The sequence below is a fragment of the Salvelinus sp. IW2-2015 genome, linkage group LG4q.1:29, assembly GCF_002910315.2.
Source record: "Salvelinus sp. IW2-2015 linkage group LG4q.1:29, ASM291031v2, whole genome shotgun sequence".
Taxonomy (NCBI): Eukaryota; Metazoa; Chordata; class Actinopteri; order Salmoniformes; family Salmonidae; genus Salvelinus; species Salvelinus sp. IW2-2015.
Window position 1 is genome coordinate 23937098 of NC_036842.1, and position 5249 is coordinate 23942346.

General features: G+C 43.5%; 1 pseudogene; it reads left to right on the forward strand.

Moving 5' to 3' along the window:
* The window catches only part of LOC111960861 (syntaxin-binding protein 1-like), a 45380-nt pseudogene extending 40833 nt beyond the window's left edge, over window positions 1-4547 (forward strand).
* Window positions 4548-5249: the final 702 nt, after the last annotated feature.

Here is a 5249-nt window from a genome sequence, read left to right on the forward strand (position 1 = left end):
CCTATTAATCGTTCTCTCTTTTGAGCGTCTACCGCCCTCGACCGTACTTCATGAAACATGTTTGACTTCATCCACACACCAACACAGTTTACCTCAATTCGCTTTCTGACTCCCATCACCCCACACCATGAATCCCAGTCAAGTTAAGGTTAATTAAGCGTAAGCTTATGTCATGACCCTAGTTTGTCTATTGAAGCAATCAACAGTATTCTTTTAGTGCTAGACTTAGTGCCTATATCTAGCTACTTAGATGGAGGAAAACGTTATGTTTCTTGATGAACACTTATCTGGAATACCACCTGTGATATGTTTAAACCCCTTTTGGTGACATGTGTTTCCCTGTTCATTGAATGTTGTCTGTCGAGTCAGCCAGTCCTTGTCCTAAGGGAGGGGGTGTCTCCTATGTTGTTTTTGCTGTGCTATGCTTTTGCTTTTGGATTCAGTCTTGTTCTGTCTAAAAACACTGTTGTCTTTGATTGCAGCTACACCCTGTCTTTTTTCTGTGCATCTGGGTTCGTGTGTGTGTGTGTGTGTGTGTGTGTGGTGGTTGTGTGTGTGTGTGTGTTGTGTGTGTGTGTGTGGTGTGTGTGGTGTGTGTGTGTGTGTGTGTGTGTGTGTGTGTGTGTGTGTGTGGTTTGTGTGTGTGTGTACAGTATGGTGGGTGGTGCTGTGCAGTGGCGTGTTTAACCCCTTCTTTGGAGATGGCAAGGAAGGGGCAGAAGAGAGAAAGTTGGCATGGGTGGCATGGCATGTGATGAGAATATGGAGCGTTGAGCGTGAAGCGCCCTCTGTTCCTCCACAGGTTCCACCCACACCATCACCCCCATCAAATTCTTAACGGACCTGCAGCACCCTGACTTCCGAGAGTCCACTAGGGTGTCCTTTGAGGAGCCAGACGCAGGCTCAGACGAGTGAGACAGACAGAGAGAGGGAGGGAGGGAGAGAGAAATCACACTCTGACAAAGTAAAGGCAGCCGCGCAAAGAAGCCCTTTCTGAACCCCCACAGCACAAGGGCTTTTTCCCCCTCCGTACTCCTCTTACTACACTCAGTACTGTTTCAACTCCGCCCCCTACCTTCAGGGATGGCTGTCTGGTCCCTGGCTCACTGCATTTCCCAGTTACCTCAAGCTCCACCTCCTGCAGGCCAACACCCAATCACAGCGTGATACAGTGTGATACAGTGTGATTGGTGACCCCCAAAGCCAATAGCGATTGGCCATGCCATGCTGCTGACAGATAGAATGGGCATGTGTTGCAGTATCTGTCTGTTGGGCCTTCAGGTAGTGAAGCCTGTGTGAGCTGGCCTTGCTACAGGTGTCCTGACCTCATCCCTGCTGCCCCTCTCCACCTCCACATCATCTCAGCTGGGTGGATTAAATCACCCTCTCTCCCTTCAGGGCCCTCAGCCTGTTCCATACCCTACTTCCCAGAATTAATCATTTTTTGGCGCAGATTTAATCTACCCCCGAGATCCATCTTTTTCTACTTTATTATTACGATCTAATTATTTTTTATAATTAACACCTTCAAGACAATCAACTTGATTTAGTGGTTTCTTACAGGATAGGTCCTTGAGTTGATGTTGGATTTCAAGAAAGGATTCTCGTTTTTTTCGTTCTCTCTTTTTTTTTCAATCTTCCAACTTTCTCCCCCTCTCCTCCACTTCACGCTCTCTCAGTCCACCAGACATCACATGCATGCTTACATGGCCCACGAGTCATCTGCAGAGAACACTAATGTATGTCCCTACTGCTATCTCCACTCCCTCGGACACTGTGCTTCTCTGCAGACACTGACACTGGGAATGTAGCGATGTTCACTCGATATGCTTTAGCACCTAGAAAAGATGCGACACATCATAAAAAGCCTTCACAATTGCCCCCCTCACTTTCTTTCGCATATAGCTCCATATTTCCCCCCTAGCAACACCATATGTTGCCCATACAGCATAGTCAACCAATAATAGACCAATATGGGTATTGGGACATAAAGACAGGAATATAAAAGCACATATCATAGGTCTACTTTTTGAACACCAATATTATCAATTACCAAATCACTGCCTAATTTGGGGATTTTGTTTAATTAAGTAAGTAAGATTTCCCCCACACTGTCAAAGATATTTTCCTGCACACTTTGTTAAAGGGATAGTGTGAGATTCTGACAATGAAGTCATTTTCTTTCTACTTCCCCAGAGTCAAATGAACTAGTGGATATAATTCTTATGTCTTTGTGTCCAGTATGAAGGAAGTTAGAGGTAGTTTCGCAAGCCAATGCTAACTAGTGTTAGCACAACGACTAGAAGTCAACAGGTACGCTAGCGGTATCCACAAGTTCATCTGACTCTGGGTAAGTAGAAAAACGGCTTAATTGCCAGAGTCTCGCACTGTCCCTTTAAAGCTGTCTCCTGAGTGAGTTTCCCTCAACACATTAGCAAAGGACATCCATTTCGTTCTTGCTTATCTGCTAAAGCTATATCCTTTTCAAACAACTTTTGGTTTTATGGTTTTGGTGTTTTCTTAGTAAGTATCGATCACCGTGCAGTATGGACTCTTTACCACATACTGCCACATTCAACACTTCCAGAACAAAATGACCATTGTTTATTTACAAAAACCTGTTTGTTTCTGTTATCTGGGATTTGGATATGTAGTGAGTGTTGGGGAGCAACATGGATCAAAGTGTTGTGTTTCTGGCCAGAGGCCTGCAAAGCTGTGTGTTTCAGATGCTGACAGACAGGAGAGAACCAGGCAAGGCCAGTCCAAAGTTGATCTGTGACTAGTGCTCACCCCAACCCCACCTCAACTCACCCCACCCCACCCCACCCCATGCTCCCTTACACCCATGATGCCTGCATCCCCATGGTGACCCAACTTAAGATGGACTTGCCTCTTCCTCTCCTGTCTCTGCCTATGCCTATTGATGCTGGGATAAACCACTCCTGATTGGCTGTCATGCCACAGCTAGAAAGGCCTAACTGCCAGGACCAATTAGATTTACTGAACTTTAATTGAATTCTACCTAGCAACAGGTAAACCTATGCGTCTTCCTTGTTGAGCCAATATGACAGAAACATGCAGCTTTGCTTTAGAAACAAACCGATGAAGAATAACAATACTACTGATTAAACTGTTGAGTAGGTATGGGGAGTAAATCAAAACTTTGGTCCAGCGGATTGCTTTATGAAGGCCTTGGTTTGTCCAAGATGGAGGGTAAGCCATTGACACACTCAACATCTTAGTGACAAAGTGATAAACTAGATGGACAAATGTTTGGTTGACTCCAATCCTATACCTCCTGAGTTATACTGTGTCCGAAATGTGTCTTCAGCTATGAAAAAGTCAGCTCATTCATATTTTGGTGGTGCTGTTGTGTTTAGCTTTCAATTTCACGTTTTCATTCACAAGCATAGGCAAAATTACTTCCCTGATGTCATCCAATCAGAGAATGGTTGGACTGAATTCTGCTTTTCTTTTTTTTGCAGTGTTTTGACCAGGTTTTCATATTGCTGATGTTTGCATGCACTGTGATAAAAGCTTCTTAGGTCACATGCACAAGCTCACAGCTGGTTCGCTGCACTCTGCTATAGGTGTGGTCACAGGGTTCTACCACCAGTGCTTTGCAGCTCACAGAATCCTGCCTGCTCTGTGATGTCCGTGCATGTGCGTTTTTGGCAGGCAGTCCAATACCCCACCAATCTTCTTTCAATCTCTAAAACGTGTGAATAGCCCACACATCGTATGATAACCAATAATGATAACCAATACATTCTCCAAATGCTATTGACTATTGACTATGATTTCAAGTTTTTTGGTTGTATGTATATGTTTATCTTATTTCCCCGAAAAAAATTCTCAAGAATACAGTGGTTTCATCTAAGCATTCAGAGCAAGAGCTGAAAACACATTTTCCTAGCAGGCTTATGTTTGGGCAGCTCTAATATAATGCTCTGTCTGTGTGCTTCCTCTGCTGCGTATCTGTCCACCTCCCTAGGATCAACCCACGTCTTCACCCCCACCGCCCTCCTGGAACAGCTCAAGACCATGAACAAACCAGACGAGGAACCAGCAAGCTAAAATCACCCAGCCCCATCTATCTATCTCCTTTCCTCTACCCTACACATCCCCCAATCACCCTCCCAAAAATCCTTCATGAATTGTGAAAGCATCTCATCTTGCACGAGAAGAATAAAAATATAAAACAATGATAGCATTGGTGAGAAAAATATATGTTGAAACAGAAATAAAATCATGTTGCAAGTATTCTCATGTTTTACAATGGATGCAAATAACGGAACTTATTTAAAAAAGGTTTAAATATCAACTAAGGTCATTTGAAACTGAAAGTACCAAATGTAATATTGTATGCTATGAAACCTGCTAGAATGTGTAAAACGTAGAGGTTTTCTCTGTTCCCTCAGTTTATCTTATTGGTGTGATTTTTATTGGTAGTGGGTGGAGGAGGGATGCCTTACTGGAGTTGGTTGGCACTAGGAAAGTCAATGCAGTAAGATCATATCACTCAACATGCAATATAACTCATCCCTGTCCTATTAGGGGGGAGAATCCGAGCTGGTCAAGACATTTGTATCAGTAGCATACAGGGATGGAACCTAAGGATTTTGGGCACTGACCAGCCAGGCTAGTAGACCGCAATTTTTACTAGTCCAAAATCTGTGCCATGCGATATTTGAAAATACAACATTTCGCTAGCCGTTGGACTAGTTGGGCACATTTTCTACTAGCCCGGTCTGAAAAGTACTAGCCATAGGCTAGCAGGCTAGCTTAATTTCCATCCCTGGTAGCATGCCTGAACATTGTGTGGACTGTTACTGTATATCCTTTAGTATGGCAATATTGAGACCAAGCAACCCAGGATATCCTTTAATCACAGTGCTATCTGTGAGTTAGACAGTAACAAACAGCCAAACTGACCCTAGGTCTGAGGATAGAGAAAAACGGGACTCTGTAAATAGCTACAGAATGGTAGAAGCATCCTTCCTCCAGCCATAAGACCAGAAGTATTTACTCACCACATTCTTTTCCTTTTCTCTGGAGAGATTTCACGGTTGAGTGTCAAAAGGCCATTGCTTGCAGATGTTTAAAGAATAATCATAAAGGGCCGATTTGTATTTCAGTATTGTATCCTGTCACATTGTAAGTCTTATCATTGGTTAGTATCAAAATGTTTATCCGGGTCATGCACTGAGTAGTGTGTTGTGTATATGCCATATGTTGATGTTTTAGTG